Source organism: Phlebotomus papatasi, chromosome 2 (genome assembly GCF_024763615.1).
Source record: "Phlebotomus papatasi isolate M1 chromosome 2, Ppap_2.1, whole genome shotgun sequence".
In the NCBI taxonomy this organism is placed as follows: Eukaryota; Metazoa; Arthropoda; class Insecta; order Diptera; family Psychodidae; genus Phlebotomus; species Phlebotomus papatasi.
Genome location: NC_077223.1, coordinates 85,841,149 through 85,853,339, shown reverse-complemented (window position 1 = coordinate 85,853,339; position 12,191 = coordinate 85,841,149). Strand labels below are relative to the sequence as shown.

The window sequence follows — 12,191 nt, the reverse complement described above, 5'->3', positions numbered from 1 at the left end:
TCTCTATTAGAATATAGAATTCATCCCATTCTGGAAGAAATTTTATCCAGTTATTATGGTATAAATGCCCCATGCAATTAATACAGCGATTAGTGCTATTGGCTATAGATATTATTCTCTTTAATTTCTGTAAATCTAGTTAAACTTATTTTTTGGTTTATATGACAATAACACCCTTCGTTCCAATTACAGATTTTAATTTCCAAAATTTTTCTTAAAATATAGCAAAATTCTATAAAGATTTTTTTTTTCAAATTACAAACTTAAAACATCTTGTAGTCTCTGTAGCCCTAGCTAGAGCAGTTTGCTCTACTCTAGAGCAGTATGCTCTACCCTAGAGCGCTATCAAAGCTTTCAAAGCTCGTCTACCTGCGCGACAGCTGGCGGGAAGCCAGTAAATGGTTTGTCTGAAAGCTATAAATCCCCTAGAGACACCGTGTGCCAAATTCCACACTGGAGCTTAATTCGTGGGGAGAATTCCTTCGATTTTTCCCCACTTGGGCAACAATTGCAGTGTTTCATCCCAGCATTTAATCTGTCATTGAATGTCATTTCTCACACAGAGCCACTCTTCGTTGTGAACAGTCACAAGAAGTTGACTCGCAAAGCTTGATCTCTCTTGGCGTGCACACAACTCGAATAATAAAACCTCGAAATAAACTCCATGCTAATCGCGTGGGCATTCAGTCGGAAATTCCTGCTCATTTTTCTGCTTTGTGGATAATTCTTTAGTGTTATTCCTCTAATTTCTATATTTTTTTCTTCTGTGTTTTTTTTTTTTGGTGTAATTTTTCGTGGGTGTATGGGTGATTTTCCTTCCTTTCTCGGATACTGAATTGCGCATTGAACACTGTATTCTTGTAGCATCTCTATGTATCGGAAGTGGTGAGAAAAAAAGTGTAATATTCATAGTGCAAGTATTTGTTTTCCAACTAAGATAATCCATTGGGCTCTTTTAGTCACTCCCAATCTCAAGTTTTATTGAGTTTCTGTGAGTGATATTTTGGGTGATTGTTGTGAGTGCATTTAGTTAAAACAAAAATAAAAAAAAACAAGTTGCAGAGGAGGAGGAGAAATCAAGGGATTTTCTAGGGGACACTCGACGACAAGTCGTCCCAAATTGACGTAAGTTTTCTACAAAAATATTTCCGCACGTAAGATCTTACCCTGATTCTTCATCTCCCTGCCATTCAATGTTTTGTAGTACATAGTTTTTTCTGTGTAAAAAAGCTCAGTTGTGTTGTAGAGCAAGTGAAAAAAAAACCGTATAAATTTCCTGTCAAAAGCTTCTGCATGTAGATTTTTTCAATCTTTCACACCATTCAGCACGAAAAAGAAAAAAAAAACTAGCATATAGGTATCATATAAAGCACCGGAAAAAAACCTTCATAACAAAGTGAAAAATCGCAGATGAATTTTGTAGGCATTTCCCAAAACGGATTTTTCTTCTTCTTCATCCAACTTACAAATCTCATCCCCTGCCTCTGCTCCCCATCGCTCCCCGAGGGTGGTATTTCCTTCTGCAACATTCAGCAATGGGCGAACTGAAAATGGGTCCGCCAATTTTTCGAGGGGGAGTAAATTAAAGGGAAATTTGGAGGGTGGGACTATGAGGGAAAAATTGTGCTCTTTTAGCCACTTTTCCACTCATTTAGCGTGACGATTTTCATTTACAACTAAGCGGTGGAACAGGGGGCTTTTCTTTTTACCCAAAAATAAACACTTTCAGTTGTATTTCCCGCGAGATTGACTCGCACAATTGTAATTTTGTTTTGGTAAATTCAGAGAGGGTTGCGCTATCTAGGAACTTGATCTCAGTTAAGAGATGTTTTAATAAAACCAAATGGTTTGGTTAAAATTTAAATTTAAGCCATAGGGAAATGTGGGGCAACATGTTACAAAGTTGATATTTCATTTTTTTCGCTAGCTACAAAATCGCTCGAGAAATTCATAATCTATGCAGAAAATGTGCTTTCGAATTCTTTCAAAAGAAAATAATAATAATTTTAACGAAAGTTCTTGGAAGCTTTGAAGCAAGCTTGGACAGGATGAAAAAGATAAAGAGGAACTGGGGCAGTAGTAAGCATGAAGTAATTGTAAACACTGCGACTTTGTGATTTTGTAATTAGATATTAAACTTCAGAGAACAAAATCTATACGAATTCGTAAAACTTAAAGGATCTTTGTCCAATGAAGAAATAATCGACATAAGTCCAAGTAGCGTACACATAAAAATCTGTGTTTACGACCGGTGCCGGCCAAAATCTCGAAAGCCAAAATCCCGGAAAGCAAAATCCCAAAAGCCAAAATCCCGAAAAGCCAAAATTCCGGATATGCCAAAATCGCAAAACGCCAAAGTTCCGAAAAGCTAATATCCCCTGTAATATCCTGAAAAGCCAAAATCCCGAAAAGCCCCAAAAGATAACTATCCTAGAAACCTTTTCCCCTGGATCTCGTATGTTTCTTCCTTCACACTGCAGAACTGATAAGATTCTGCTTCCTCCTTTCGGGATTTAGCTATCCGGGATTTTGATCCATTCAGGATTCTAACGATCGGGATATTGGCTTTCGGGATTTCGACCGGGATCCTTTTCAACTACCACATGTTTAATCCTGTCCCAATCTTTACCAAGTTGTGGAAATTTGGTTCTATTTAGGGTTATATGAAATTTAAAAATATTGTTGAAAGTCATTTTTCAAAATCGTATTTTTGACAAAAAAAAACCCTTAGCTGATTCACAAGAGGTTAAAAAGGCGAATTGAAGACAAAGTCGGCCTAATGAGTGTTTCAAGTGTCTTAGACCTAAGGCTTAACGGGCCTCGGTCAAAATCCCGAAAGCTAAAATCCCGAAAGGCAAAGTCCCGAACGCCAAAATCCTGAAAGCCAAAATCCCGAGTTCTTAAAAGTGTCATAGCTACTCCCATGATTACACCCGCGCTTGCTGGAGACAAACGGTAATCTTCTGTGTCTTGGGAAATCATTCTGAACATTTTTCTCCTTATAATTTTATCCCTTTCACGATTTTGAACATTCGGGATTTTGGCTTTCGGGATTTTGGCCTTTTCGGGATTTTGGCGTTCGGGATTTTGGCTTTCGGGATTTTGGCTGCCACCGGGCTTAACCATATGGCCTAACTTGTCTTATTTCTTATTAGTTAAGTATTTTTTTTTGAAAAGCTTAACTTAAAAATAGATTATCAAAGGCAAATGATCTATTAGATTCTAATAAACAAATAATATTAGTTGCTATTTTAGGATTTTGTGACCTTCGAAACTGCACTAAACGTTTAGTCTCAAGAACGATTATCTTACACGGGTTTTAGACTTAAGGTTTAACTCATTTCCTCAAGGTCTCAAAAATTTAAATACAAAGTATTCTTACTAATTTTACAACATTTAATGAATCATTTATCCTTGATTACCAATCACTAGCCAACATTTCTTCACAAATTTGACTTGATAAGAAATCAGATGAGTTAAGCCCGGTAGCACCCAAATTCCGAATGTGTGGAATACATTTCCAAAACCCAAAATTTCCTTTCACCCCCAACAAGCCCGGGAACAATCATAGGAGTAGCTACAACACTTATTTGTACTACAATTTTTGTTTTCGAGATTTTGGCTTTCAGGATTTTGACCAGGATCCGATAAGCCATATTTTGCTAAACCTTAAGTCTGAAACCAATATTACGTAGTCCAGACTTTTGTCACTTTCTACCTTGAACGATCATTTTTGAAAAATCAATTTGATAAAAAATCTCATTCAAACAATTTTATCAAAATAAATATCTTATTGTAAAGATTTTTTTTGAAAAACTACTCAAAATTTCAATATTTTTGAAATTTAGACTTGTTATTTGTTTTGTTATTGCCAAAAGTTTTTGCTCGTTGTCTGTCTATAATGATAGTCAACCTAGAACCTCTGTGTCTTGCAGTTTGTATTCATTTTATCAATTTTGCATTAAGCAATGAATTTACAAAATCATAGAGAAAATATTCATGAAAGACACCAAACCCGTAAAGAGAAATATCTTTATTGAATTTGAAATTTTACTTAGATTATTCGCTTAGGTTGTTAGATTTCTCGCTTCGTTGAAAAAATTATGACAAAAACAACTTTCACTTTCATTTGGAAGGTGTACTACCAACGTCGGAATCTCAAATTATAAAATAAATTAAGTTATTTGATTTTTTTAATATTTTTTTTAAACCCTTAAAATCTCTCGATTAGGAATTTACCGAAAGCACAAGTTTCCAAGGATTTAACAAAATTTCTTTATTAATTATATTAGAAATTTCAATTACATTCTGTAAGAATGTCGCAAGGTTTAGCGTTCTATCCTAAAAATTTGAAAACAAGATCTTGAGGTTTCTCAGAGTAGCGGAAGGAGGGACCACATTGAAAGCTCTGTTTGTCGCATATTAAGGAAAGCTGAACCTAGCCATAGGAGGAATTAGGGTAGTTTTGAATTGGGGCACCTTTGAAATAGGGCTCTTTTCTCCTATTTTCAAATAGAATTGCATCTTACCATTGATATAATTCAGCTCTACAGACGTATTCTGAAGCTAAATTACATTATAATAGGGCTAAATTCCATTTAAAAATAAAAGAAAAATCCCAATTCCAAAAGTGTCCCAATACAAAGATGCCCTACTCCCCCATAACGTATTTTAGGTTCACAATTCTTTTGCATATCTAAATTACGTTACAGTTTAGCTCAACTTCGTTCAGAAATATGCAAAAAATGTTTTTAATGTATCCACACCCCACCTCTCCCTATCTGCTTGCTATGAGTTACAACAATTTTTGGGTTAGTTTGTTAAGTTTAAAGAATATTCATACTTTAATTTAGCAAACAAAATACTCGATTTTATCATTAAATATTTAAATGTTAATTTTTAATATTTAATCTCATAAAATATATTAGTACCGTATTTAGAGCATTTATGGTTCGATAGAATTCTTAATGTTTTCAATCTCTCACAGATTAACGAGCATTATGAGATTAAATATTTATTTGGATGTCGATTAATGTTTTAGAAATGAAGGTGGCATTTATACGGTTTTAGAAGCCTACCGGTAGACACTAAATATGTAAATAAATAAATATAAATATAGGTCATTGTTTACAAAAGATATAAATTAATCAAAATGATTTACGAAAACCTCATGTCGCTGTCTTACACCGCTTGGCCTCTAGCTAAGGGAATGAAAAACGAGAATGGGATTTCCTTTCGAACTTTCAATGCACAAAATTATATCAAGATGTGATTCCTGAGCAAGAATTAATATAGATTTATAACTCAAATATCGAGTTACTGTATACAAGGTTGTTCGAATATTTTAAAATGCTGCAGTGCTTTAAAACGACCAATTAAAAAACGTAAACTGATTTAAAATCAATTTAGCAGTTTCGAATTAAAATAATGTTGAGTATACTAGTCTATAGGGGGAAGTGGGGCACCTTTGAAAGTGGAGCACCTTTGAAATTGGGATTTTTCACCCAGTTTTAGATAAAATGGAGCCATATCGCGATATAATTTGACTGCACAAACAGATTGAGAAGCTAAATTATATCACGATAAAGCTCAAATCCATCCCTTGTAGACTTTACGACGGGTAATAAGATTGATTCTATAAAAAAATAGTAGTAATTATCTATTTTGAATTTTAAGTTTAGCAGCCTAAAATTCCGAGTCTATCCATTCAATTACTTTTACTAAGTCAAAGAAGAACATATGATTGTTAATTTTTCAATGGTAATTAAATAATAAGACACATTTCCAATCTTTGACTAAATTATATCAATTGGATATTCTAAGAATTTGCTAATTAATCCCAAACTAAATATTTGCTGCCAGATTCCAAGAAAATCTAATTAACAGCAATTAGTGACATATATCAAAATGTTCCTCATAATCATTATAATTAACGCAATGTTAGGTGAGATTTTCAATAGTTTAATTTTTTTTATAGCTCTTGAGGGTGAGGGAGTAATTTATAGTCTTGATAGGGAGAAGTTGGGTACTTTTGAACATGTGTACTGTGTACCTTTGTAATGGGGCTTTTCTTCCTATTTAAAATTGAAACTGAACTTTGCTATGATAAATTTTGCTTAACAATCTAATTGTGATACTTCATTACATTGTGATAAGCCTCAATTTCTTTTGAAAATTATATGAAAGGTTAATTTTCAAAGGTACCCCAATTCAAAGGCGCCCCACTTATTCAGACTTCGAAATTATCACCTTTTCCCCATTAGACAAATTAGACAATTTTCAAAAATGATGATATGCCGTTTGATCGGCTACCGTTAGCAGAGACAAAGGCTCACAAGTTAGAGATAGCGACTTCTGGTTCTGTGTGACCCCCCAGTAAGTCAACTAAAGGACCATTGACATTAAAATGACCTCTAATTCTCCCTCAATCGAGCATTTCGCAAACTTATGTCCATTGATAACAAAACGCCATTAAAATAGAATGAGCTAAAATGGCACAAAAGATCACAATAAAAACTTATAAAAATGAAAAAAACATCGTATAAATGCATTTTGATGACAACTTTGTAAATCTTGAGGGAAAAAAGTCAACACGCAAAATGATAATTAAACAAAGAGAGAATATTTACATGACATCATGTACCTCAAACTTGTATTTCAACTTCCCACATCTAAAACCTTATTCATTCACCTCACAGTGAACACCTCTTAAGTTATTTTTTTGTGACTCTCACCTGCTTCGCTGTGTGCCTCTAATACATATGAACTGGTGAAGAAGATGGCAAAATGAGAAAAAAAATCACCAAATCGTACTAATGAATACTTCAAAGTTAATAATTTGAGAGTTTGCACAAGTTATTTAAATTGGAACAAGTCAATTTGCCATCCAAGAGTCAGATATATTTCCCCATTTGCGTGCTTTACTATTACTTTGTTGGAGGTTCTCATCATGAAATGAACCACATTAATTGTTTGCTCAATTTATCAGGTAGCTCGAAATATTTGACTTGAGACGAATTTGCAGAAGAACTACATGAATGGCTATAAATTAGATGAATTCTCCCCAAGAATCCCCCGAATGGATCCGGTTAGAGATAAAATTGTGCTATTTTATCAAAATCTGAGGGAACTTTTCAGTGTTTTTTAGAAGTGTATCGAGCTAGTGGAATATGCTGAGAAATTAGAAAGTTGCTTAGTAATTTATGACTCAGATAAAAATGTTGTGGTGGCATTGCTGACAGCTTTAGTTGACTTTGCGTAAGCTCAAATGATGCAAATAGCAAAACGGTGTATCTCAGGCGTTAAATTTTAAATTTCAAAAGCAGCTGATTCTTTCAGATATAATGCTGCAATTTCCTAAAATTAGTCAACAAAGCATATTAACATGAAGCTTTGCAAATGAAAAGCTTATAATATTTTACTGTATTGAAAAAATAAAACATTGTACCTTAGAATCTTATCACCATTAACCCTTTAAGGACGATTATAACACCGGTGTCCCATAAAGAAAATAATTTTTCGTGACTACCTAATGTTATTTTTTTCATGTATTTATATGAAATTGCAAACTAGAAGGTTGAAGGAACCTAGGATATTTTTTGCAAGTCTCTAGATGTTTGCTATATGATAAATATTTAAGCTCAAAAATGACGAATTTTTAAATTCTCATATTGAAAATTAATTTTAATTATTTTTTATACTTCCAGTTTTTTTTTAAGCAAAACCGTTTTGGAAAGGGAAACCACAATACTCAAACATAAAATTTTTCGTTAGAGTGAAAATTATCAGTCATTGGTATTGTCAGAAAAATTACTTAAATTTTTGGGCTATTTTTGTCCCTATTGATCATAGAGACAAAAATACTCCAAATCAGACTCTGTTTGCTTTTCGAAGTTTAGATGCAAGACGTTTTACAAGTTCTGTTTATCGGTTTCATTTTTATTACTGATTTTCGGTCAACGAAAACTGTCTCGTCGTTAAACGGTTAAGTTCTGAAACATGTTTGCCTACGCTAAGACGGCGGTGGACGCAATAGGCAAACAGTTTCTTGAACAGTTCCGAAATAGTTCCTAACAGGTTATCTGCCTATACTAAATTATTGATCGTCATTTAGAGGGAAGTGAGGCTACTTTGAGCTGTGGGGCTCCATTGATATACAATTTTTTCGCAGTTTTCTAAAAGAAACTACAGTCGAGTTCCTCAAATTTGAACGAGGGTTGAATTCAAAATGTAAAATTTGAGGTTATGTGAAGAAAGTTTTGCGTGGAGTGCCATTTTTCTCTGGTATTTCCTCAATATTATCGTTTTATATTAACTTCCGTAACAAATTTCAATTAAATTACATTGATATATTCTCTAAAGTTGTTTATCTTAATTTACGGAAAGCGCATTTCACATGAATTCCGTTACGTTTTTGAAAATATCGTTCAAATTTGAGGAGTGAGAAATGTCATCTATACCCCCCAAATGTTCAAATTTGAGGAACTCTACTGTAGGCTTGAAAGTAATGTAATTTAGATAGATAAAACAATCATGGAACTAAGTAAAATAATTGTAAAACCCTGCTACCTTTAGAAGTATGCGAACAATCGTATATCAATGTAGCCCCACTGTTCAAAATAGGCCCACCTCCCCCTAGATTTTTTTCTCTTTATTTATTGAATTTTCTGAAACACTAACTTCGAATTCCGTCTAAGAAATAAAGTGATTCACATAGATAAATGCTCACAATTCAAACAAACTCAATTACAGTAAAGTTCCTCAAATTCGATTTATGAATAAGAACCATTCAATTTTGTTACTTCCTAAATAAAACTCATGGAAACATAATGACAATGAAGGCAATGAGGTTCACTATCTGGAAAATCAATAATAGAGGGAAGTGGGGCACCTTTGAATTGGGGCAGCTTTGAAATTAGATATTTTTTCTACTATTTTTAAAAGGGATTGAGGCTTACCATAATGTAATTTAGCTTCAGTATTGATTTATGGAGCTAGATTATATCATGATAAGGTCGAATTTCATTTAAAATTATGAGAAAAATCCCAATTTCAAAACTTCCTAAATTCAAAGATGCCCAACTTCACCCTAGTTAGCTAAACAAGTTATTAGGAAAAAATTAAGAAATACACAGATAATGCCAGATATACCTAGCACTCTTTCCCTACTAATCTCTAAATAATTTTTTTTTATTCAAGTAAATAATATCACATTATTGTACAGAGCAGTAGTGAACTGTTTTCCTTTTTCTTTTGAAAAAATATTAATGTTAGATTACTAAAAAAAACGTCAAATATAAAAAGGGATGGCAAAGCGCTTTGCGAAGTGCTCGAACTCGTAACTTAGATGCTACACTCAAAAGTGTTTTCACATCATTTACCAGTTCTTTACCGATTTTAACAGATTCATAAATCACTCAAAACATTGCTCCAAATAAAAGCATAGGAGTAACACAATTGATTTTCTGATAAAAATTAGTTATCGACTATGAATCAGTTCATAACCGTTTTAGAACCGATTGGAACTGATTCAGTCTTGACAGAAAAGCCAAGACCTTTCCAACGTGCCCAAACACGACACCATTCGGTTGAGAAATACGCTCTCTGGAGCCTTTTTAACCTTCGACTTTGAAAAATCGTTATTAAGGCATCTACACACTAAAAGCAATTTAAAAAAATGCTTTTTTTTTTTTAAAGAAAACTTGCTCTATCATTGTAGGCACAAACGTCATTTTTTTAAAACACGATTTTTAACGAAAATTGTCTCTAGTGTGTAAGCGTCATTAGGAAGTATTCAACGGGTTTTTCATATATGGTTGAATGTCCGCCTGGGTATCTCTAATAAAACATACCCAAAAGTGAGAAACATCGCACGACACATTTTCGGTCAATCCAAAATATGAAAATATTTTGGATGGGCATGGGATAGGTGGGGGGAAAATAAGGAGCATGTTAATGGTCCCAGGATCGACTTCGGTGGTGTCTTAATGGTTCCAAGGGTCTTAAATCTCTATCTCTAACCGTTTGAAAAGATTTTCGAAATCAAATTTACAAAAGTCAAATTTAAACCACTTTGAAGGGCCTATTCCTCAACTGATTTGCTTAAATTTGTATTTTTTGGAAAAATCTTGAAATTTCCTTCCAAGACTACATCGGACTCAATCCGATATTAATGATTTAATTCGTTCGAAATTTTTTTATTGTTTGTGTTCGATCTAGAGGCTGAATGGTAGGAGAAATCTACTTATGATCTTCGATGACACCCTTATAAGTTTATATTGTCTAGAGCAAACTTTCCCCATTTTCCTCTCATCTTCCTTCAACCAATGTAAAACCATGCTTTTTAAGATTTTTTCGAAAACCGCTCTAGCTATTTCTTTTATTTTCGGATATGTTTTGGAAGTAGTTTTTGAGAACATTTTGTCCATAGAGATCCCTAGGGTGAAGGCATTACCTGTGGCCTGTCTTTACTTCTGGTGTCATTGCAAATTTTGTCAGAAAATGATTTAGAAAACCAAAAAAAAGGGATGTGTTATGATAAGACATCAAATATTTATAATTTTGAAGTTTTTCGAAATCATTTTGTGACATCGTAGTGTTTTTTGCGAGGAAGCCATAAGTAAAGACAGAAGCCACAAGTTATGCCGACAGCCTTGATTCGATGAATTAATTTTTGGAGGTTAAGTCTAACATAACCTCAAAAAGAATTTAGGGGAACACAGGCAGAATTAGCCATGGATAGAATTAGGCAGTGGCATGTTATAGTTTGCCTTAGAAGGAATATTGAGAAAACTATTATTTATTCGAAGAAAATACCTTCCTTCCTATTCAACGAAATATTTATCAGCCTGATTCAAACATTTTTTCTACGAATTATACGCAATGAAAAATTTCGTTTCCTGGCTAATTCTACCCAGGTCTCCCCTATTTGTTAAATAACAGAATATAATTAAAGTCTCACTTTCTGATATTATTATATTTTTTCACTTGTGTTGCATTTGTTAATATTTTATTGCTTGAACTCAAAGAGAGAGCAGTTAATCGTCTTTTGTTTTCAACTTATCCCCGTCTTGAAGCTTAAATGATAATAGATATCAACTTCCGGTCTTCGATGACCCCCAATAAAAAAAAAGTAATTTCTCCAGACATTTTTTTTTCTTCCCCCCACCCCGTCCAAAAACTATGTTTTTCATTTTGGTTTTTCTGAAAATTGACCCAAGCTGTTTTTCTATTATGCTGCGACTATTTATGCTGTGACAGAAGTTCTATGTCAACATGTTTCCATTGTGATGCAATTTTATAATATTTTATGCAAAGCTATAGACAGAAAGGCACGTATTTTTCAAATCAAAAATCGTCAAGATTAAACCTAATGGTTTTCAATCACACTTTTCCTCTTGAAAATATCTTTTAGCATGCATACCATAGAGTGCATTCAATGTATTAAACAAAATCATAAATTTTGCTCAACTATTGCACAATTTTTCTAGTCAATAATAATACGTTATAGCAGAGGCATCGAAAGTCTAAAAAAAACTATTATTTATGAGAGATTTTTCTTTCATGCTGTAAAGTCCACAAAAATACCTTCAAAAGGTGGGGTCAATAGAATAAAAATTGAATTTCCTCATTCACTCGTAAATCTATCCTATTAAATTTTTGATCGCACATTCGACCCCATCTAAATGAAAATGGGGTGAAATAGAAAACGAGAAAAATGGTGGCACCAGAAGCCCTATAGGAAGTATATTTTGTAGAAATGAGTAAGATTATAAATTTCACCCTCAATCTAGTTCAAAGGTCAAAAGTCTCAAAGCTTTGGAAATTGATGTGTCAGAACTTGCACAATAATTCCTGACGATACAACCTTTACAAAATCACCTTTTTCTGCGGGGGAGTTGTGAAAGTAAGAAATCTCAATTCCAAAATTTACCTCGTAAACCATATCCCTAAGTAGGAACCTTTCAATATCGGTGCATAACCGAAAGAATTCCAATGGAGCTATCAGAGATTTTTTCTAGGACACAGAATCAGTGCTTCTCAAACTGACTTTCCCCAACTTCAACAGGGTCATTCATCCCCCAAAATGCAAATTTGTATGCGTCATCGTGTTGTTCAACTCCCCGGGAAGGACTTAATCCCGCTAGAAAATTAATATGAGAGAAAGTTTGTGGAAATTTTGGGATGAAAAT

At 33.6% G+C, this 12,191-nt stretch overlaps 1 protein-coding gene across 1 annotated transcript in view; it reads left to right on the top strand.

The window, feature by feature from the left end:
• The first annotated feature begins 558 nt into the window (after nucleotides 1–558).
• LOC129804844 (protein GDAP2 homolog) overlaps nucleotides 559–12,191 on the top strand; it is an 80,576-nt gene continuing 68,943 nt past the window's right edge. The window contains exon 1 of the mRNA XM_055852501.1: nucleotides 559–1,125. The gene's annotated coding sequence lies outside the window, so the exon portion shown is untranslated. The remainder of the gene's footprint in view (nucleotides 1,126–12,191) is intronic.